The sequence below is a fragment of the Salvelinus fontinalis genome, chromosome 29, assembly GCF_029448725.1.
Source record: "Salvelinus fontinalis isolate EN_2023a chromosome 29, ASM2944872v1, whole genome shotgun sequence".
NCBI lineage: Eukaryota > Metazoa > Chordata > Actinopteri > Salmoniformes > Salmonidae > Salvelinus > Salvelinus fontinalis.
The window spans coordinates 28628284-28652280 of record NC_074693.1 but is presented as its reverse complement, the minus strand read 5'-3'; the positions used below and the strand labels follow the sequence as shown (position 1 = coordinate 28652280).

Sequence of the window (23997 nt, the reverse complement as noted above, 5' to 3'; positions counted from 1 at the left end):
GCGCTGTAGGACAGATGACTATCTCTAGTGTCAGTGCTGTAGGACAGAGGACTATCTCTAGTGTCAGTGCTGTAGGACAGAGGACTATCTCTAGTGTCAGTGCTGTAGGACAGAGGACTATCTCTTGGGTCAGTGCTGTAAGACAGAGGACTATCTCTAGTGTCAGCGCTGTAGGACAGAGGACTATCTCTAGTGTCAGCGCTGTAGGACAGAGGACTATCTCCAGTGTCAGTGCTGTAGGACAGAGGATTATCTCTAGTGTCAGCGCTATAAGACAGAGGACTATCTCTAGTGTCAGTGGTGTAGGACAGAGGACTATCTCTAGGATCAGCGCTGTAGGACAGAGGACTATCTCTAGTGTCAGCACTGTAGGACAGAGGACTATCTCTAGTGTCAGCGCTGTAGGACAGAGGACTATCTCTAGTGTCAGCGCTGTAGGACAGAGGACTATCTCTAGTGTCAGCGCTGTAGGATAGAGGACTATCTCTAGTGTCAGCGCTGTAGGACAGAGGACTATCTCTAGGGTCAGTGCTGTAGGACAGAGGACTATCTCTAGTGTAAGCGCTGTAGGACAGAGGACTATCTCTAGTGTCAGCGCTGTAGGACAGAGGACTATCTCTAGTGTCAGCGCTGTAGGATAGAGGACTATCTCTAGTGTCAGTGCTGTAGGACAGAGGACTATCTCTAGGGTTAGTGCTGTAGGACAGAGGACTATCTCTAGTGTCAGCGCTGTAGGATAGAGGACTATCTCTAGTGTCAGTGCTGTAGGATAGAGGACTATCTCTAGGGTTAGTGCTGTAGGACAGAGGACTATCTCTAGGGTTAGTGCTGTAGGACAGAGGACTATCTCTAGTGTCAGCGTTGTAGGACAGATGACTATCTCTGGTGTCAGCGCTGTAGGACAGAGGACTATCTCTTGGGTCAGTGCTGTAGGACAGAGGACTATCTCTAGGGTCAGCGCTGTAGGATAGAGGACTATCTCTAGTGTCAGTGCTGTAGGACAGAGGACTATCTCTAGGGTTAGTGCTGTAGGACAGAGGACTATCTCTAGTGTCAGCGCTGTAGGATAGAGGACTATCTCTAGTGTCAGTGCTGTAGGAGAGAGGACTATCTCTAGGGTCAGTGCGTTAGGACAGAGTACTATCTCTAGGGTCAGTGCTGTAGGACAGAGGATTATCTCTAGGGTCAGCGCTGTAGGACAGAGGACTATCTCTAGTGTCAGTGCTGTAGGACAGAGGACTATCTCTAGTGTCAGTGCTGTAGGACAGAGGACTATCTCTAGTGTCAGCGCTGTAGGACAGAGAATTATCTCTAGTGTCAGCGCTGTAGGACAGAGGACTATCTCTAGTGTCAGCGCTGTAGGACAGAGGACTATCTCTAGTGTCAGCGCTGTAGGATAGAGGACTATCTCTAGTGTCAGTGCTGTAGGACAGAGGACTATCTCTAGGGTCAGTGCTGTAGGACAGAGGACTATCTCTAGTGTCAGCGCTGTAGGACAGAGGACTATCTCTAGTGTCAGCGCTGTAGGACAGAGGACTATCTCTAGTGTCAGCGCTGTAGGATAGAGGACTATCTCTAGTGTCAGTGCTGTAGGACAGAGGACTATCTCTAGGGTTAGTGCTGTAGGACAGGGGACTATCTCTAGTGTCAGCGCTGTAGGATAGAGGACTATCTCTAGTGTCAGTGCTGTAGGATAGAGGACTATCTCTAGGGTTAGTGCTGTAGGACAGAGGACTATCTCTAGGGTTAGTGCTGTAGGACAGAGGACTATCTCTAGTGTCAGCGCTGTAGGACAGAGGACTATCTCTAGTGTCAGCGTTGTAGGACAGATGACTATCTCTGGCGTCAGCGCTGTAGAACAGAGGACTATCTCTTGGGTCAGTGCTGTAGGACAGAGGACTATCTCTAGGGTCAGTGCTGTAGGAGAGAGGACTATCTCTAGTGTCAGCGCTGTAGGATAGAGGACTATCTCTAGTGTCAGTGCTGTAGGACAGAGGACTATCTCTAGGGTTAGTGCTGTAGGACAGAGGACTATCTCTAGTGTCAGCGCTGTAGGACAGAGGACTATCTCTGGTGTCAGCGCTGTAGGACAGAGGACTATCTCTAGGGTTAGTGCTGTAGGACAGAGGACTATCTCTAGTGTCAGCGCTGTAGGACAGAGGACTATCTCTAGGGTCAGCGTTGTAGGACAGATGACTATCTCTGGCGTCAGCGCTGTAGAACAGAGGACTATCTCTTGGGTCAGTGCTGTAGGACAGAGGACTATCTCTAGGGTCAGTGCTGTAGGAGAGAGGACTATCTCTAGTGTCAGCGCTGTAGGATAGAGGACTATCTCTAGTGTCAGTGCTGTAGGACAGAGGACTATCTCTAGGGTTAGTGCTGTAGGACAGAGGACTATCTCTAGTGTCAGCGCTGTAGGACAGAGGACTATCTCTGGTGTCAGCGCTGTAGGACAGAGGACTATCTCTTGGGTCAGTGCTGTAGGACAGAGGACTATCTCTAGGGTCAGTGCTGTAGGAGAGAAGACTATCTCTAGGGTCAGTGCGTTAGGACAGAGGACTATCTCTAGCGTCAGTGGTGTAGGACAGAGGACTATCTCTAGGATCAGCGCTGTAGGACAGAGGACTATCTCTAGTGTCAGCACTGTAGGACAGAGGACTATCTCTAGTGTCAGCGCTGTAGGACAGAGGACTATCTCTAGTGTCAGCGCTGTAGGACAAAGAATTATCTCTAGTGTCAGCGCTGTAGGACAGAGGACTATCTCTAGTGTCAGCGCTGTAGGACAGAGGACTATCTCTAGTGTCAGCGCTGTAGGATAGAGGACTATCTCTAGTGTCAGTGCTGTAGGACAGAGGACTATCTCTAGGGTCAGTGCTGTAGGACAGAGGACTATCTCTAGTGTCAGCGCTGTAGGACAGAGGACTATCTCTAGTGTCAGCGCTGTAGGACAGAGGACTATCTCTAGTGTCAGCGCTGTAGGATAGAGGACTATCTCTAGTGTCAGTGCTGTAGGACAGAGGACTATCTCTAGGGTTAGTGCTGGAGGACAGAGGACTATCTCTAGTGTCAGCGCTGTAGGATAGAGGACTATCTCTAGTGTCAGTGCTGTAGGATAGAGGACTATCTCTAGGGTTAGTGCTGTAGGACAGAGGACTATCTCTAGGGTTAGTGCTGTAGGACAGAGGACTATCTCTAGTGTCAGCGTTGTAGGACAGAGGACTATCTCTGGTGTCAGCGCTGTAGGACAGAGGACTATCTCTTGGGTCAGTGCTGTAGGACAGAGGACTATCTCTAGGGTCAGCGCTGTAGGATAGAGGACTATCTCTAGTGTCAGTGCTGTAGGACAGAGGACTATCTCTAGGGTTAGTGCTGTAGGACAGAGGACTATCTCTAGTGTCAGCGCTGTAGGATAGAGGACTATCTCTAGTGTCAGTGCTGTAGGAGAGAGGACTATCTCTAGGGTCAGTGCGTTAGGACAGAGTACTATCTCTAGGGTCAGTGCTGTAGGACAGAGGATTATCTCTAGGGTCAGCGCTGTAGGACAGAGGACTATCTCTAGTGTCAGCGCTGTAGGACAGAGGACTATCTGTAGTGTCAGCGCTGTAGGACAGATGACTATCTCTAGTGTCAGTGCTGTAGGACAGAGGACTATCTCTAGTGTCAGTGCTGTAGGACAGAGGACTATCTCTAGTGTCAGTGCTGTAGGACAGAGGACTATCTCTTGGGTCAGTGGTGTAGGACAGAGGACTATCTCTAGTGTCAGCGCTATAAGACAGAGGACTATCTCTAGTGTCAGTGGTGTAGGACAGAGGACTATCTCTAGGATCAGCGCTGTAGGACAGAGGACTATCTCTAGTGTCAGCACTGTAGGACAGAGGACTATCTCTAGTGTCAGCGCTGTAGGACAGAGGACTATCTCTAGTGTCAGCGCTGTAGGACAGAGAATTATCTCTAGTGTCAGCGCTGTAGGACAGAGGACTATCTCTAGTGTCAGCGCTGTAGGACAGAGGACTATCTCTAGTGTCAGCGCTGTAGGATAGAGGACTATCTCTAGTGTCAGTGCTGTAGGACAGAGGACTATCTCTAGGGTCAGTGCTGTAGGACAGAGGACTATCTCTAGTGTCAGCGCTGTAGGACAGAGGACTATCTCTAGTGTCAGCGCTGTAGGACAGAGGACTATCTCTAGTGTCAGCGCTGTAGGACAGAGGACTATCTCTAGTGTCAGCGCTGTAGGATAGAGGACTATCTCTAGTGTCAGTGCTGTAGGACAGAGGACTATCTCTAGGGTTAGTGCTGTAGGACAGGGGACTATCTCTAGTGTCAGCGCTGTAGGATAGAGGACTATCTCTAGTGTCAGTGCTGTAGGATAGAGGACTATCTCTAGGGTTAGTGCTGTAGGACAGAGGACTATCTCTAGGGTTAGTGCTGTAGGACAGAGGACTATCTCTAGTGTCAGCGCTGTAGGACAGAGGACTATCTCTAGGGTCAGCGCTGTAGGACAGAGGACTATCTCCAGTGTCAGTGCTGTAGGGACAGAGGACTATCTCTGTCAGTGCTGTAGGACAGAGGACTATCTCTGTCAGTGCTGTAGAACAGAGGACTATCTCTAGGGTCAGTGCTGTAGGACAGAGGACTATCTCTTGGGTCAGTGCTGTAGGACAGAGGACTATCTCTAGGGTCAGTGCTGTAGGACAGAGGACTATCTCTAGTGTCAGCGCTGTAGGACAGAGGACTATCTCTAGTGTCAGCGCTGTAGGACAGAGGACTATCTCTAGTGTCAGCGCTGTAGGATAGAGGACTATCTCTAGTGTCAGTGCTGTAGGACAGAGGACTATCTCTAGGGTTAGTGCTGTAGGACAGAGGACTATCTCTAGTGTCAGCGCTGTAGGATAGAGGACTATCTCTAGAGTCAGTGCTGTAGGATAGAGGACTATCTCTAGGGTTAGTGCTGTAGGACAGAGGACTATCTCTAGGGTTAGTGCTGTAGGACAGAGGACTATCTCTAGTGTCAGCGCTGTAGGACAGAGGACTATCTCTAGGGTCAGCGCTGTAGGACAGAGGACTATCTCCAGTGTCAGTGTTGTAGGGACAGAGGACTATCTCTGTCAGTGCTGTAGGACAGAGGACTATCTCTGTCAGTGCTGTAGAACAGAGGACTATCTCTAGGGTCAGTGCTGTAGGACAGAGGACTATCTCTTGGGTCAGTGCTGTAGGACAGAGGACTATCTCTAGGGTCAGTGCTGTAGGAGAGAGGACTATCTCTAGGGTCAGTGCGTTAGGACAGAGTACTATCTCTAGGGTCAGTGCTGTAGGACAGAGGATTATCTCTAGGGTCAGCGCTGTAGGACAGAGGACTATCTCCAGTGTCAGTGCTGTAGGGACAGAGGACTATCTCTGTCAGTGCTGTAGGACAGAGGACTATCTCTGTCAGTGCTGTAGAACAGAGGACTATCTCTAGTGTCAGCGCTGTAGGACAGAGGACTATCTCTAGTGTCAGTGCTGTAGGACAGAGGACTATCTCTAGGGTCAGTGCTGTAGGATAGAGGACTATCTCTAGTGTCAGCGCTGTAGGATAGAGGACTATCTCTAGTGTCAGTGCTGTAGGACAGAGGACTATCTCTAGGGTTAGTGCTGTAGGACAGAGGACTATCTCTAGTGTCAGCGCTGTAGGACAGAGGACTATCTCTAGTGTCAGCGTTGTAGGACAGATGACTATCTCTGGTGTCAGCGCTGTAGGACAGAGGACTATCTCTTGGGTCAGTGCTGTAGGACAGAGGACTATCTCTAGGGTCAGTGCTGTAGGAGAGAGGACTATCTCTAGGGTCAGTGCGTTAGGACAGAGGACTATCTCTAGGGTCAGTGCTGTAGGACAGAGGATTATCTCTAGGGTCAGCGCTGTAGGACAGAGGACTATCTCTAGTGTCAGCGCTGTAGGACAGAGGACTATCTGTAGTGTCAGCGCTGTAGGACAGATGACTATCTCTAGTGTCAGTGCTGTAGGACAGAGGACTATCTCTAGTGTCAGTGCTGTAGGACAGAGGACTATCTCTAGTGTCAGTGCTGTAGGACAGAGGACTATCTCTTGGGTCAGTGCTGTAAGACAGAGGACTATCTCTAGTGTCAGCGCTGTAGGACAGAGGACTATCTCTAGTGTCAGCGCTGTAGGACAGAGGACTATCTCCAGTGTCAGTGCTGTAGGACAGAGGATTATCTCTAGTGTCAGCGCTATAAGACAGAGGACTATCTCTAGTGTCAGTGGTGTAGGACAGAGGACTATCTCTAGGATCAGCGCTGTAGGACAGAGGACTATCTCTAGTGTCAGCACTGTAGGACAGAGGACTATCTCTAGTGTCAGCGCTGTAGGACAGAGGACTATCTCTAGTGTCAGCGCTGTAGGACAGAGGACTATCTCTAGTGTCAGCGCTGTAGGATAGAGGACTATCTCTAGTGTCAGCGCTGTAGGACAGAGGACTATCTCTAGGGTCAGTGCTGTAGGACAGAGGACTATCTCTAGTGTCAGCGCTGTAGGACAGAGGACTATCTCTAGTGTCAGCGCTGTAGGACAGAGGACTATCTCTAGTGTCAGCGCTGTAGGATAGAGGACTATCTCTAGTGTCAGTGCTGTAGGACAGAGGACTATCTCTAGGGTTAGTGCTGTAGGACAGAGGACTATCTCTAGTGTCAGCGCTGTAGGATAGAGGACTATCTCTAGTGTCAGTGCTGTAGGATAGAGGACTATCTCTAGGGTTAGTGCTGTAGGACAGAGGACTATCTCTAGGGTTAGTGCTGTAGTACAGAGGACTATCTCTAGTGTCAGCGTTGTAGGACAGATGACTATCTCTGGTGTCAGCGCTGTAGGACAGAGGACTATCTCTTGGGTCAGTGCTGTAGGACAGAGGACTATCTCTAGGGTCAGCGCTGTAGGATAGAGGACTATCTCTAGTGTCAGTGCTGTAGGACAGAGGACTATCTCTAGGGTTAGTGCTGTAGGACAGAGGACTATCTCTAGTGTCAGCGCTGTAGGATAGAGGACTATCTCTAGTGTCAGTGCTGTAGGAGAGAGGACTATCTCTAGGGTCAGTGCGTTAGGACAGAGTACTATCTCTAGGGTCAGTGCTGTAGGACAGAGGATTATCTCTAGGGTCAGCGCTGTAGGACAGAGGACTATCTCTAGTGTCAGCGCTGTAGGACAGAGGACTATCTGTAGTGTCAGCGCTGTAGGACAGATGACTATCTCTAGTGTCAGTGCTGTAGGACAGAGGACTATCTCTAGTGTCAGTGCTGTAGGACAGAGGACTATCTCTAGTGTCAGCGCTGTAGGACAGAGAATTATCTCTAGTGTCAGCGCTGTAGGACAGAGGACTATCTCTAGTGTCAGCGCTGTAGGACAGAGGACTATCTCTAGTGTCAGCGCTGTAGGATAGAGGACTATCTCTAGTGTCAGTGCTGTAGGACAGAGGACTATCTCTAGGGTCAGTGCTGTAGGACAGAGGACTATCTCTAGTGTCAGCGCTGTAGGACAGAGGACTATCTCTAGTGTCAGCGCTGTAGGACAGAGGACTATCTCTAGTGTCAGCGCTGTAGGATAGAGGACTATCTCTAGTGTCAGTGCTGTAGGACAGAGGACTATCTCTAGGGTTAGTGCTGTAGGACAGGGGACTATCTCTAGTGTCAGCGCTGTAGGATAGAGGACTATCTCTAGTGTCAGTGCTGTAGGATAGAGGACTATCTCTAGGGTTAGTGCTGTAGGACAGAGGACTATCTCTAGGGTTAGTGCTGTAGGACAGAGGACTATCTCTAGTGTCAGCGCTGTAGGACAGAGGACTATCTCTAGTGTCAGCGTTGTAGGACAGATGACTATCTCTGGCGTCAGCGCTGTAGAACAGAGGACTATCTCTTGGGTCAGTGCTGTAGGACAGAGGACTATCTCTAGGGTCAGTGCTGTAGGAGAGAGGACTATCTCTAGTGTCAGCGCTGTAGGATAGAGGACTATCTCTAGTGTCAGTGCTGTAGGACAGAGGACTATCTCTAGGGTTAGTGCTGTAGGACAGAGGACTATCTCTAGTGTCAGCGCTGTAGGACAGAGGACTATCTCTGGTGTCAGCGCTGTAGGACAGAGGACTATCTCTAGGGTTAGTGCTGTAGGACAGAGGACTATCTCTAGTGTCAGCGCTGTAGGACAGAGGACTATCTCTAGGGTCAGCGTTGTAGGACAGATGACTATCTCTGGCGTCAGCGCTGTAGAACAGAGGACTATCTCTTGGGTCAGTGCTGTAGGACAGAGGACTATCTCTAGGGTCAGTGCTGTAGGAGAGAGGACTATCTCTAGTGTCAGCGCTGTAGGATAGAGGACTATCTCTAGTGTCAGTGCTGTAGGACAGAGGACTATCTCTAGGGTTAGTGCTGTAGGACAGAGGACTATCTCTAGTGTCAGCGCTGTAGGACAGAGGACTATCTCTGGTGTCAGCGCTGTAGGACAGAGGACTATCTCTTGGGTCAGTGCTGTAGGACAGAGGACTATCTCTAGGGTCAGTGCTGTAGGAGAGAGGACTATCTCTAGGGTCAGTGCGTTAGGACAGAGGACTATCTCTAGCGTCAGTGGTGTAGGACAGAGGACTATCTCTAGGATCAGCGCTGTAGGACAGAGGACTATCTCTAGTGTCAGCACTGTAGGACAGAGGACTATCTCTAGTGTCAGCGCTGTAGGACAGAGGACTATCTCTAGTGTCAGCGCTGTAGGACAAAGAATTATCTCTAGTGTCAGCGCTGTAGGACAGAGGACTATCTCTAGTGTCAGCGCTGTAGGACAGAGGACTATCTCTAGTGTCAGCGCTGTAGGATAGAGGACTATCTCTAGTGTCAGTGCTGTAGGACAGAGGACTATCTCTAGGGTCAGTGCTGTAGGACAGAGGACTATCTCTAGTGTCAGCGCTGTAGGACAGAGGACTATCTCTAGTGTCAGCGCTGTAGGACAGAGGACTATCTCTAGTGTCAGCGCTGTAGGATAGAGGACTATCTCTAGTGTCAGTGCTGTAGGACAGAGGACTATCTCTAGGGTTAGTGCTGGAGGACAGAGGACTATCTCTAGTGTCAGCGCTGTAGGATAGAGGACTATCTCTAGTGTCAGTGCTGTAGGATAGAGGACTATCTCTAGGGTTAGTGCTGTAGGACAGAGGACTATCTCTAGGGTTAGTGCTGTAGGACAGGGGACTATCTCTAGTGTCAGCGTTGTAGGACAGAGGACTATCTCTGGTGTCAGCGCTGTAGGACAGAGGACTATCTCTTGGGTCAGTGCTGTAGGACAGAGGACTATCTCTAGGGTCAGCGCTGTAGGATAGAGGACTATCTCTAGTGTCAGTGCTGTAGGACAGAGGACTATCTCTAGGGTTAGTGCTGTAGGACAGAGGACTATCTCTAGTGTCAGCGCTGTAGGATAGAGGACTATCTCTAGTGTCAGTGCTGTAGGAGAGAGGACTATCTCTAGGGTCAGTGCGTTAGGACAGAGTACTATCTCTAGGGTCAGTGCTGTAGGACAGAGGATTATCTCTAGGGTCAGCGCTGTAGGACAGAGGACTATCTCTAGTGTCAGCGCTGTAGGACAGAGGACTATCTGTAGTGTCAGCGCTGTAGGACAGATGACTATCTCTAGTGTCAGTGCTGTAGGACAGAGGACTATCTCTAGTGTCAGTGCTGTAGGACAGAGGACTATCTCTAGTGTCAGTGCTGTAGGACAGAGGACTATCTCTTGGGTCAGTGGTGTAGGACAGAGGACTATCTCTAGTGTCAGCGCTATAAGACAGAGGACTATCTCTAGTGTCAGTGGTGTAGGACAGAGGACTATCTCTAGGATCAGCGCTGTAGGACAGAGGACTATCTCTAGTGTCAGCACTGTAGGACAGAGGACTATCTCTAGTGTCAGCGCTGTAGGACAGAGGACTATCTCTAGTGTCAGCGCTGTAGGACAGAGAATTATCTCTAGTGTCAGCGCTGTAGGACAGAGGACTATCTCTAGTGTCAGCGCTGTAGGACAGAGGACTATCTCTAGTGTCAGCGCTGTAGGATAGAGGACTATCTCTAGTGTCAGTGCTGTAGGACAGAGGACTATCTCTAGGGTCAGTGCTGTAGGACAGAGGACTATCTCTAGTGTCAGCGCTGTAGGACAGAGGACTATCTCTAGTGTCAGCGCTGTAGGACAGAGGACTATCTCTAGTGTCAGCGCTGTAGGATAGAGGACTATCTCTAGTGTCAGTGCTGTAGGACAGAGGACTATCTCTAGGGTTAGTGCTGTAGGACAGGGGACTATCTCTAGTGTCAGCGCTGTAGGATAGAGGACTATCTCTAGTGTCAGTGCTGTAGGATAGAGGACTATCTCTAGGGTTAGTGCTGTAGGACAGAGGACTATCTCTAGGGTTAGTGCTGTAGGACAGAGGACTATCTCTAGTGTCAGCGCTGTAGGACAGAGGACTATCTCTAGGGTCAGCGCTGTAGGACAGAGGACTATCTCCAGTGTCAGTGCTGTAGGGACAGAGGACTATCTCTGTCAGTGCTGTAGGACAGAGGACTATCTCTGTCAGTGCTGTAGAACAGAGGACTATCTCTAGGGTCAGTGCTGTAGGACAGAGGACTATCTCTAGTGTCAGCGCTGTAGGACAGAGGACTATCTCTAGTGTCAGCGTTGTAGGACAGATGACTATCTCTGGCGTCAGCGCTGTAGAACAGAGGACTATCTCTTGGGTCAGTGCTGTAGGACAGAGGACTATCTCTAGGGTCAGTGCTGTAGGAGAGAGGACTATCTCTAGTGTCAGCGCTGTAGGATAGAGGACTATCTCTAGTGTCAGTGCTGTAGGACAGAGGACTATCTCTAGGGTTAGTGCTGTAGGACAGAGGACTATCTCTAGTGTCAGCGCTGTAGGACAGAGGACTATCTCTGGTGTCAGCGCTGTAGGACAGAGGACTATCTCTTGGGTCAGTGCTGTAGGACAGAGGACTATCTCTAGGGTCAGTGCTGTAGGAGAGAGGACTATCTCTAGGGTCAGTGCGTTAGGACAGAGTACTATCTCTTGGGTCAGTGCTGTAAGACAGAGGACTATCTCTAGTGTCAGCGCTGTAGGACAGAGGACTATCTCTAGTGTCAGCGCTGTAGGACAGAGGACTATCTCCAGTGTCAGTGCTGTAGGACAGAGGATTATCTCTAGTGTCAGCGCTATAAGACAGAGGACTATCTCTAGCGTCAGTGGTGTAGGACAGAGGACTATCTCTAGGATCAGCGCTGTAGGACAGAGGACTATCTCTAGTGTCAGCACTGTAGGACAGAGGACTATCTCTAGTGTCAGCGCTGTAGGACAGAGGACTATCTCTAGTGTCAGCGCTGTAGGACAAAGAATTATCTCTAGTGTCAGCGCTGTAGGACAGAGGACTATCTCTAGTGTCAGCGCTGTAGGATAGAGGACTATCTCTAGTGTCAGTGCTGTAGGACAGAGGACTATCTCTAGGGTCAGTGCTGTAGGACAGAGGACTATCTCTAGTGTCAGCGCTGTAGGAGAGAGGACTATCTCTAGTGTCAGCGCTGTAGGACAGAGGACTATCTCTAGTGTCAGCGCTGTAGGATAGAGGACTATCTCTAGTGTCAGTGCTGTAGGACAGAGGACTATCTCTAGGGTTAGTGCTGTAGGACAGAGGACTATCTCTAGTGTCAGCGCTGTAGGATAGAGGACTATCTCTAGTGTCAGTGCTGTAGGATAGAGGACTATCTCTAGGGTTAGTGCTGTAGGACAGAGGACTATCTCTAGGGTTAGTGCTGTAGGACAGAGGACTATCTCTAGTGTCAGCGCTGTAGGACAGAGGACTATCTCTAGTGTCAGCGTTGTAGGACAGATGACTATCTCTGGTGTCAGCGCTGTAGGACAGAGGACTATCTCTTGGGTCAGTGCTGTAGGACAGAGGACTATCTCTAGGGTCAGTGCTGTAGGAGAGAGGACTATCTCTAGGGTCAGTGCGTTAGGACAGAGTACTATCTCTAGGGTCAGTGCTGTAGGACAGAGGATTATCTCTAGGGTCAGCGCTGTAGGACAGAGGACTATCTCCAGTGTCAGTGCTGTAGGGACAGAGGACTATCTCTGTCAGTGCTGTAGGACAGAGGACTATCTCTTTCAGTGCTGTAGAACAGAGGACTATCTCTAGGGTCAGTGCTGTAGGACAGAGGACTATCTCTAGTGTCAGCGCTGTAGGACAGAGGACTATCTCTAGTGTCAGCGTTGTAGGACAGATGACTATCTCTGGTGTCAGCGCTGTAGAACAGAGGACTATCTCTTGGGTCAGTGCTGTAGGACAGAGGACTATCTCTAGGGTCAGTGCTGTAGGAGAGAGGACTATCTCTAGGGTCAGTGCGTTAGGACAGAGGACTATCTCTAGGGTCAGTGCTGTAGGACAGAGGATTATCTCTAGGGTCAGCGCTGTAGGACAGAGGACTATCTCTAGTGTCAGTGCTGTAGGACAGAGGACTATCTCTTGGGTCAGCGCTGTAGGACAGAGGACTATCTCTGTCAGTTCTGTAGGACAGAGGACTATCTCCAGTATCAGTGCTGTAGGGACAGAGGACTATCTCTAGGGTCAGTGCTGTAGGACAGAGGACTATCTCTAGTGTCAGCGCTGTAGGACAGAGGACTATCTCTAGTGTCAGCGCTGTAGGACAGAGGACTATCTCTAGTGTCAGTGCTGTAGGACAGAGGACTATCTCTAGTATCAGTGCTGTAGAACAGAGGGCTATCTCTAGGGTCAGTGCTGTAGGACAGAGGACTATCTCTAGTGTCAGTGCTGTAGGACAGAGGACTATCTCTGGTGTCAGCGCTGTAGGACAGAGGACTATCTCTAGTGTCAGTGGTGTAGGACAGAGGACTATCTCTTGGGTCAGTGCTGTAGGACAGAGGACTATCTCTAGGGTCAGTGCTGTAGGAGAGAGGACTATCTCTAGGGTCAGTGCTGTAGGACAGAGGACTATCTCTAGGGTCAGTGCTTTAGGAGAGAGGACTATCTCTAGGGTCAGTGCGTTAGGACAGAGGACTATCTCTAGGGTCAGTGCTGTAGGACAGAGGACTATCTCTAGGGTCAGCGCTGGAGGACAGAGGACTATCTCTAGTGTCAGTGCTGTAGGACAGAGGACTATCTCTAGTGTCAGTGCTGTAGGACAGAGGACTATCTCTTGGGTCAGCGCTGTAGGACAGGTTACTATCTCTGTCAGTTCTGTAGGACAGAGGACTATCTCCAGTGTCAGTGCTGTAGGACAGAGGACTATCTCTAGGGTCAGTGCTGTAGGACAGAGGACTATCTCCAGCGTCAGTGCTGTAGGACAGAGGACTATCTCTAGGGTCAGTGCTGTAGGACAGAGGACTATCTCTAGGGTAAGTGCTGTAGGACAGAGGACTATCTCTAGTGTCAGCGCTGTAGGACAGAGGACTATCTCTAGTGTCAGTGCTGTAGGACAGAGGACTATCTCTAGTGTCACTGCTGTAGGACAGAGGACTATCTCTAGTGTCAGCGCTGTAGGACAGAGGACTATCTCTAGTGTCAGCGCTGTAGGACAGAGGACTATCTCTAGTGTCAGCGCTGTAGGACAGAGGACTATCTCTAGTGTCAGCTCTTTAGGACAGAGGACTATCTCTAGTGTAAGTGCTGTAGGACAGAGGACTATCTCTAGAGTCAGCGCTGTAGGACAGAGGACTATCTCTAGTGTCAGTGCTGTAGGACAGAGGACTATCTCTAGGGTCAGTGCTGTAGGACAGAGGACTATCTCTAGTGTCAGTGCTGTAGGACAGAGGACTATCTCTAGTGTCAGCGCTGTAGGACAGAGGACTATCTCTAGTGTCAGCGCTGTAGGACAGAGGACTATCTCTAGTGTCAGCGCTGTAGGACAGAGGACTATCTCTAGCGTCAGTGCTGTAGGACAGAGGACTATCTCTAGTGTCAGCGCTGTAGGACAGAGGACTATCTCTAGTGTCAGCGCTGTAGGACAGAGGACTATCTCTAGGGTCAGTGCTGTAGGACAGAGGACTATCGTCGCACACACATATACATCCATACTTCATGTGGATATTGTATGATTAAATGGTTAATTAATAGTTAGGTAGTGAGCCGGTCAGAATGGTTCTCTGTAGTTAGATAATGAGCCGGTCAGACTGGTTCTCTGTAGTTAGATAATGAGCCGGTCAGACTGGTTCCCTGTAGTTAGGTAGTGAGCCTGTCAGACTGGTTCTCTGTAGTTAGATAATGAGCCGGTCAGACTGGTTCTCTGTAGTTAGGTAGTGAGCCGGTCAGACTGGTTCTCTGTAGCTAGGTAGTGAGCCGGTCAGACTGGTTCTCTGTAGTTAGATAATGAGCCGGTCAGACTGGTTCTCTGTAGTTAGGTAGTGAGCCGGTCAGACTGGTTCTCTGTAGTTAGGTAGTGAGCCGGTCAGACTGGTTCTCTGTAGTTAGGTAGTGAGCCAGTCAGCCTGGTTCTCTGTAGTTAGATAATGAGCCGGTCAGACTGGTTCTCTGTAGTTAGGTGGTGAGACGGTCAGACTGGTTCTCTGTAGCTAGGTAGTGAGCCGGTCAGACTGGTTCTCTGTAGTTAGATAATGAGCAGGTCAGACTGGTTCTCTGTAGTTAGGTAGTGAGCCGGTCAGACTGGTTCTCTGTAGTTAGATAATGAGCCGGTCAGACTGGTTCTCTGTAGTTAGCTAATGAGTCGGTTAGACTGGTTTTCTGTAGTTAGGTAGTGAGCCGGTCAGACTGGTTCTCTGTAGTTAGGTAGTAAGCCGGTCAGACTGGTTCTATGTAGTTAGATAATGAGCCGGTCTGACTGGTTCTCTGTAGTTAGGTAGTGAGCCGGTCAGCCTGGTTCTCTGTAGTTAGATAATGAGCCGGTGGTTCTCTGTAGTTAGGTGGTCAGCCTGTCAGACTGGTTCTCTGTAGTTAGGTATTGAGCCGGTCAGACTGGTTCTCTGTAGTTAGATAATGAGCCGGTCAGACTGGTTCTCTGTAGTTAGCTAATGAGTCGGTTAGACTGGTTTTCTGTAGTTAGGTAGTGAGCTGGTCAGACTGGTTCTCTGTAGTTAGGTAGTAAGCCGGTCAGACTGGTTCTCTGTAGTTAGGTAGTGAGCCGGTCAGACTGGTTCTCTGTAGTTAGATATTGAGCCGGTCAGATTGGTTCTCTGTAGTTAGCTAATGAGTCGGTTAGACTGGTTTTCTGTAGTTAGGTAGTGAGCCGGTCAGACTGGTTCTCTGTAGTTAGGTAGTAAGCCGGTCAGACTGGTTCTATGTAGTTAGATAATGAGCCGGTCTGACTGGTTCTCTGTAGTTAGGTAGTGAGCCGGTCAGCCTGGTTCTCTGTAGTTAGATAATGAGCCGGTCAGACTGGTTCTCTGTAGTTAGGTGGTCAGCCTGTCAGACTGGTTCTCTGTAGTTAGGTAGTGAGCCGGTCAGACTGGTTCTCTGTAGTTAGATATTGAGCCGGTCAGATTGGTTCTCTGTAGTTAGCTAATGAGTCGGTTAGACTGGTTTTCTGTAGTTAGGTAGTGAGCCGGTCAGACTGGTTCTCTGTAGTTAGGTAGTAAGCCGGTCAGACTGGTTCTCTGTAGTTAGGTAGTGAGCCGGTCAGACTGGTTCTCTGTAGTTAGATATTGAGCCGGTCAGACTGGTTTTCTGTAGTTAGGTAGTGAGTCGGTTAGACTGGTTTTCTGTAGTTAGGTAGTGAGCCGGTCAGACTGGTTCTCTGTAGTTAGGTAGTAAGCCGGTCAGACTGGTTCTCTGTAGTTAGATAATGAGCCGGTCAGACTGGTTCTCTGTAGTTAGATAATGAGCCGGTCAGACTGGTTCTCTGTAGTTAGATAATGAGCCGGTCAGACTGGTTCCCTGTAGTTAGATAATGAGCCGGTCAGACTGGTTCCCTGTAGTTAGGGAGTGAGCCGGTCAGACTGGTTCCCTGTTGTTAGGTAGTGAGCCGGTCAGACTGGTTCTCTGTAGTTAGGTAGTGAGCCGGTCAGACTGGTTCTCTGTAGTTAGGTAGTGAGCCGGTCAGACTGGTTCTCTGTAGTTAGATATTGAGCCGGTCAGACTGGTTCTCTGTAGTTAGGCAGTGAGCCGGTCAGACTGGTTCTCTGTAGTTAGATATTGAGCCGGTCAGACTGGTTCTCTGTAGTTAGGTAGTGAGCCGGACAGACTGGTTCTCTGTAGTTAGGTAGTGAGCCGGACAGACTGGTTTTCTGTAGTTAGGTAGTGAGCCGGTCAGACTGGTTCTCTGTAGTTAGGTAGTGAGCCGGTCAGACTGGTTCCCTGTAGTTAGGTAGTGAGCCGGTCAGACTGGTTCCCTGTAGTTAGGTAGTGAGCCGGTCAGACTGGTTCCCTGTAGTTAGATAATGAGCTGGTCAGACTGGTTCTCTGTAGTTAGGTAGTAAGCCGGTCAGACTGGTTCTCTGTAGTTAGATAATGAGCCGGTCAGACTGGTTCCCTGTAGTTAGGTAATGAGCCGGTCAGTCTGGTTCTCTGTAGTTAGGTAGTGAGCCGGTCAGACTGGTTCCCTTTAGTTAGATAGTTAGCCGGTCAGACTGGTTCTCTGTAGTTAGATATTGAGCCGGTCAGACTGGTTCTCTGTAGTTAGGTAGTGAGCCGGTCAGACTGGTTCTCTGTAGTTAGATATTGAGCCGGTCAGACTGGTTCTCTGTAGTTAGATATTGAGCCGGTCAGACTGGTTCTCTGTAGTTAGATATTGAGCCGGTCAGACTGGTTCTCTCTAGTTAGGTAATGAGCCTGTCAGACTGGTTCTCTGTAGTTAGATATTGGGCCGGTCAGACTGGTTGTCTGTAGTTAGGTAGTGAACCGATAAGACTGGTTCTCTGTAGTTAGGTAGTGAGCTGGTCAGCCAGACCAGTGTACCTATCTTTGGTCAGTCCTGATGGTACTGTAATGGGAGACCAGGCCTGCTATGACACTAGGACACATCCACTCTGCTTCCCACTGCACCATAGGGCTGGTATATGGACTCTGCATGGGGAGGCTATCGCTGTACGGACCAATAGTGCTGCTACAGTACAGTAGACTTCCATAGGGTTGATGATGTGTGTCCCAGTACTGAGAGGAGAGAATGTGCTCTATATTCCATTTCGCTACTGTATGTATGTCTTGTCTCTGGTGACGCTAAGCTTTGTGTGTGTGTGTGTGTGTGTGTGTATGTGTGTGCCTTGATGTGTGAGCTCTGAAATATATGGGTGTGTATGTACTGTGAGGATTGTGTGTTTAGCGTGTGTCCTTGGCGGCAGAAGCAGTGCTGTACTGAACGACTAGTTGAGAAACGTGGAGGGGTTGGGTTGTGGTTTGGGGAACGCTGTCAGCATGGTCACTGTCCTTTTAAATACGCCACTCATTGCTTCAAGCCACACCTCGCCACACCCACCAAATGGGAGGAAACATACAGTGCCTTGCAAATGTATTCATCCTCCTTGGCGTTTTTCATATTTTGTTGCATTACAACATGTAATTTAAATGTACTTTTATTTCATGTAATGGACATACACAAAATAGTCCAAATTGGTGAAGTGAAATGGAAAGAAATTACTTGTTTAAAAAATATATATAAAAAATTCTTGGTACGTGCATATGTATTCACCCCCTTTGCTATGAAGCCCCTAAATAAGATCTTGTGCAACCAATTACCTTCAGAAGTCACATAATTAGTTAAATAAAGTCTACCTGTGTGCAATCTAAGAGTCACATGATCTGTCACATGATCTCGGTATATACAGAGTCAGCAACACCACTAAGCAAGGGGCACCACCAAGCAAGTAGCCCCATGAAGACTAAGGAGCTCTCAAAACAGGTCAGGGACAAAGTTGTGGAGAAGTACAGATCAGGGTTGGGTTATAAAAAAAGTATCAGAAACTTTGAACATCCCACAGAGCACCATTGAATCCATTATTAAAAAATGGAAAGAATATGGCACCACAACAAACCTGCCAAGAGAGGGCCGCCCACCAACACTCACGGACCAGGCAAAGAGGGAATTAATCAGAGAGGCAACAAAGAGACCAAAGATAACCCTGAAGGAGCTGCCAAGCTCCACAGTGGAGATTGGTGTATCTGTCCATAGGACCACTTTAAGCCATACACTCCACAGTACTGGGCTTTACAGAAGAGTGGCCAGAAAAAAAGCCATTGCTTATTAAAGAAAAAAATAAGCAAACACGTTTGCTGTTCGCCCAAAAGGTATGTGGGAGACTCCCCAAACATATGGAAGAAGGTACTCTGGTCAGATGAGACTAAAATTTAGCTTTTTGGCCATCAAGGAAAACGTTATGTCTGGCGCAAACCCAACACCTCTCATCACCCTGAGAACAACATCCCCACAGTGAAGCATGGTGGTGACAGTATCATGCTGTGGAGGATGTTTTTCATTGTCAGGGACTGGGAAAGTGGTCAGAATTGAAGGAATGATGGATGGCGCTAAATACAGGGACATTCTTGAGGGAAACCTGTTTCAATCTTCCAGGGATTTAAGACTGGGACGGGGGTTCACCTTCCAGCAGGACAATGACCCTAAGCATACTGCTAAAGCAACACTCGGGTCATTTAAGGGGAAACATTTAAATGTCTTAGAATGGCCTAGTCAAAGACCAGACCTCAATCCAATTGAGAGTCTGTGGTATGACTTAATGATTGCTGTACACCCGCGGAACCCATCCAACTTGAAGGAACTGGAGCAGTTTTTCCTTGAAGGATGGGCAAAAATCCCAGTGGCTAGATGTGCCAAGCTTATAGAGATATACCCCAAGAGACCTGCAGCTGTAATTGCTGCCAAAGGTGGCTCTACAAAGTATTGACTTGGGAGGGTGAATAGTTGTGCACGCTCGAGTTCTGTTTTTTTGTCTTATTTCTTGTTTGTTTCACAAGAAAAAATATTTTGCATCTTCAAAGTGGTAGGCATGTTGTGTAAATCAAATGATACAAATCCCCCCCAAAATCTATTTTCATTCCAGGTTGTAAGGCAACAAAATAGGAAAAAGAGGGTGAATACTTTCGCAAGCCACTGTACGGTTCAAGAACGTACAAGAACGTTTTGGGGAATGTTTCAGGACAAACCGAACTGTAACGTAGCAAACGTTAAAGCGAACTAAACACACCTCAGGTTTAATTTGGGATGTTTGTGGGCTTCTGCTGCTGCTGCCTGCCTCACCAACCAGACTGCTGCTGCCTGCCTCACCAACCAGACTGCTGCTGCCTGCCTCACTAACCAGACTGCTACTGCCTGCCTCACCAACCAGACTGCTGCTGCCTGCCTGCCTCACCAACCAGACTGCTGCTGCCTGCCTGCCTCACCAACCAGACTGCTACTGCCTGCCTGCCTCACCAACCAGACTGCTACTGCCTGCCTCACTAACCAGACTGCTGCTGCCTGCCTCACCAACCAGACTGCTGCTGCCTGCCTCACCAACCAGACTGCTGCTGCCTGCCTCATCAACCAGACTGCTGCTGATAGGGCCAGACCACTTCAACATGTTGCCATGGCAATCCCTGCACGGGAAATACCCTGCCCAGTCCCCTCGTAGAGATAGAGAGAGAGACTCAGCACCCTCCTCCCATTATTCACTCCTTAAGGCCAGATCTCAGCAGGGTTCAAAGGCTGGATCTAACCTGCCACTCCACATCTCCACATCTTCCTGTTATCATTATCAATACCATGGTTTAATCACACTTTACTAATGGTTTCTAACCTATTTGGTAATGGTTTAATCACAGTTTATGAGCAGACCTCCTAATAGCATCGAACAGCCCCCGTGATATGCAACTTTTCAGGGAAGTTAGGAACAAATATACACAGGCAGTTAGGAAAGCTAAGGCTTGCTTTTTCAAGCAGAAAAGTTCTGGGACACTGTAAAGTCCATGGAGAATAAGAGCACCTCCTCCCAGCTGCCCACTGCACTGAAGCTAGGAAACACTGTCACCACCGATAAATCATCATTTTTCTACGGTTGGCAATGCTTTCCACCTGGCTTCCCCTACCCCGATCAACAGCCCTCCACCCCCTACAGCAACTTGCCCAAGCCTCCCCTACTTCTCCTTCACCCAAATCCAGATAGCTGATGTTCCGAAAGAGCTGCAAAATCTGGACCCGTACAAATCAGCCGGGCTAGACAATCTGGACCCTCTCTTTCTAAAATGATCTGCGGAAATTGTTGCAACCCCTATTACTAGCCTGTTCAACCTCTCTTTCTTATCATCTAAGATTCCCATAGATTGGAAGGCTTCCGCGCGGTCATCCCCCTCTTCCAAGGGGGAGACACTCTAGACCCAAACTGCTACAGACCTATATCTATTCTACCCTGCCTTTCTAAGGTCTTTGAAAGCCAAGTTAACAATCAGATTACCGACCATTTCGAATCCCACCGTACCTTCTCCGCTATGCAATCTGGTTTGAGAGCTGGTCATGGGTGCAACCTCAGCCACGCTCAAGGTCCTAAACGACATCATAACCTCCATCAATAAGAAACAATACTGTGCAGCTGTATTCATCAACCTGGCCAAGGCTTTCGACTCTGTCAATCACCACATTCTTATCGTCAGATTCAACAGCCTTGGTTTCTCAAATGACTGCCTTGTCTGGTTCACCAACTACTTCTCAAATAGAGTTCAGTGTGTCAAATTGGAGGGCCTGTTGTCCGGACCTCTGGCAGTCTCTATGGGGGTGCCACAGAGATCAATTCTCGGGCCGACTCTTTTCTCTGTACACATCAATGATGTCGCTCTTGCTGCTGGTGATTCTTTGATCCACCTCTACGCAGACGACACCATTTTGTATACCTATGGCCCTTCTTTGGACACTAACCTCCAGACGAGCTTCAATGCCTTACAACTCTCCTTCGGTGGCCTCCAACTGCTCTTAAATGCAAGTAAAACTAAATGCATGCTTTTCAACCGATCGCTGCCTGCACCTGCCCAGTATCACTACTCTGGACGGTTCTGACTTAGAATATGTGGACAACTACAAATACCTAGGTGTCTGGTTAGACTGTAAACTCTCCTTCCAGACTCACATTAACTTCTTATGGCTGGGGGCAGTATTGAGTTGCTTGGATGAATAAGGTGCCCAGAGGTGCCCAGAGTAAACTGCCTGCTACTCAGTTCCAGTTGCTAATATATGCATAGTATTAGTATATTTGGATGGAAAACACTCTGAAGTTTCTAAAACTGTTTGAATGATGTCTGTCACAGATCACTGCACCTGTACATAGCCCATCTGTAAATAGCCCATCCAATCTACCTCATCCCCATACTGTATTTATTTATTTATCTTGCTCCTTTGTACCTCAGTATCTGTCACGCCCTGACCTTAGAGAGCTTTTAATGTCTCTATTTTGGTTTGGTCAGGGTGTGATTTGGGTGGGCATTCTATGTTCATTTTTCTATGTTTTGGTATTGCTTTGTTTTGGCCGGGTATGGTTCTCAATCAGGGACAGCTGTCTATCGTTGTCTCTGATTGGGAACCATACTTAGGTAGCCTTTTCCCACCTGTGTTTGGTGGGTAGTTGTTTTCTGTTTAGTGTTCAGCATCTGACAGGACTGTTTCGGTTTTGTTTCTCACTTTGTTATTTTGTTCTAGTGTTCAGTGTAAATAAAAATCATGAACACCTACCACGCTGCGCTTTGGTCCGATCCTTCTTCATCCGACGACCGTTACAGTATCTCTACTTGCACATTCATCATCTGCACATTCTACCATTCCAGTGGTTAATTGCTATATTGTAATTACTTGGCCACCATGGCCTATTTATTGCCTTACCTCCCTTATCCTACCTCATTTGCACATGCTGTATATAGACATTTCTACTGTATTATTGATTGTATGTTAATTTATTCCATGTGTAACCCTGTGTTGTTGTATGTGTCGAAATGCTTTGCTTTGTCTTGGCCAGGTTGCAGTTGCAAATGAGAATTTGTTCTCAACTAGTCTACCTGGTTAAATAAATGTGAATTTTTTCCCCTTTTTATTTTATTTTTAGAAATGTTACCTATTATCAATAGATCCATTGGTTATGTGAGACAGAATCCATTCTAACATAATGAGTCATGTAGGCTATCCATTGACTGTGATTAAATATTACATTACATTAAAGTGGTAATCAGTCAGCTGTAAGTAGGAGATGCTATCTGACAGGATGGTCCCTGGCTGCTAAAACAGGCCTCCTCCTTAGACTGACCTGTAGTGTCTCAGATATGTGGGGAAATGACTGGAGGGTTAGGAGAGTTCAAAGAGCAATATTTACTATTCAGTCACCACTTTTCACGACTCAGTCCGTAGCTGTGGTGTGTTTTAGATTTGATTCATTTGTTTACTTACTGTATTGTTGTGTGATGCTGCTTACAGTACCAGCTGATAATGAATAGTGAATTATGGTGCATGTTTATCTGTGTTCTGTTTGCTAATAGCTACTCTCCCCCATCTCACCTCATCTCCCTCTCTCCCATCTCACCTCATCTCACCTCATCTCCCTCTCTCCCATCTCACCCCATCTCACCTCATCTCCCTCTCTCCCATCTCACCCCATCTCTCTCTCATCTCACCCCATCTCTCTCTCTCTCTCCCATCTCACCCCATCTCTCTCTCTCTCTCTCTTCCATCTCACCTCATCTCCCTCTCCCCCATCTCACCTCATCTCCCTCTCTCCCATCTCACCCCATCTCTCTCTCTCTCTCTCTTCCATCTCACCTCATCTCCCTCTCTCCCATCTCACCCCATCTCTCTCTCTCTCTCTCTTCCATCTCACCTCATCTCCCTCTCTCCCATCTCACCCCATCTCTCTCTCTCTCTCTCTTCCATCTCACCCCATCTCTCTCTCTCTCTCTTCCATCTCACCTCATCTCCCTCTCTCCCATCTCACCCCATCTCTCTCTCTCTCTCTCTTCCATCTCACCCCATCTCTCTCTCTCTCCCATCTCACCCCACCTCTATCTCTCTCCCATCTCACCCCATCTCTCTCTCTCCCCATCTCACCCCACCTCTCTCTCCCATCTCATTCACCTGTCTCTCTCTCTCCCATCTCACCCCATCTCTCTCTCTCTCTCTCTCTCCCAACTCACCCCATCTCTCTCTCTCTCTCCCATCTCACCCCACCTCTATCTCTCTCCCATCTCACCCCATCTCTCTCTCCCATCTCACCCCACCTCTCTCTCTCTCCCCCATATCACCCCATCTCTCATATCTCACCCCATCTCTCATATCTCACCCCATCTCTCATATCTCACCCCATCTCTCATATCTCACCCCTCCTCTCTCTCTCTCCCCCCACCTCTCATCTGACCCCACCTCTATCTCTCTCCCATCTCACCCCATCTCTCTCCCATCTCACCCCATCTCTCTCCCATCTCACCCCATCTCTCTCCCATCTCACCCCATCTCTCTCCCCCATCTCACCCCATCTCTCTCTCTCTCTCCCCCATCTCACCCCATCTCTCTCTCTCTCTCCCCCATCTCACCCCATCTCTCTCTCTCTCTCCCCCATCTCACCCCACCTCTATCTCTCTCCCATCTCACCCCATCTCTCTCTCTCCCATCTCTCTCTCTCCCATCTCACCCCATCTCTCTCTCTCCCATCTCTCTCATCTCACCCCATCTCTCTCTCTCCCATCTCTCTCTCTCCCATCTCACCCCATCTCTCTCTCTCTCTCTCTCTCTCTCTCTCTCTCTCTCTCTCTCTCTCTCTCTCTCTCTCTCATCTCTATCTCTCTCTCCCATCTCACCCCACCTCTATCTCTCTCCCATCTCACCCCATCTCTCTCTCTCTCCCATCTCACCCCACCTCTCTCTCTCTCCCCCATCTCACCCCACCTCTCTCTCCCATCTCACCCCACCTCTGTCTCTCTCCCATCTAACCCCACCTCTCTCTCTCTCCCCCATCTCACCCCATCTCTCTCTCTCTCTCTCTCTCTCTCACACACACACACATCTCACCCCATCTCTCTCTCCCATCTCAC

General features: G+C 48.8%; 1 protein-coding gene across 2 annotated transcripts in view; it reads left to right on the top strand.

Annotated features, from left to right (window-relative positions):
* Positions 1–23997, top strand: part of LOC129827778 (serine/threonine-protein phosphatase 2A 55 kDa regulatory subunit B beta isoform-like) — a 167125-nt gene that overhangs the window by 129937 nt on the left and 13191 nt on the right. The window lies entirely within an intron of this gene.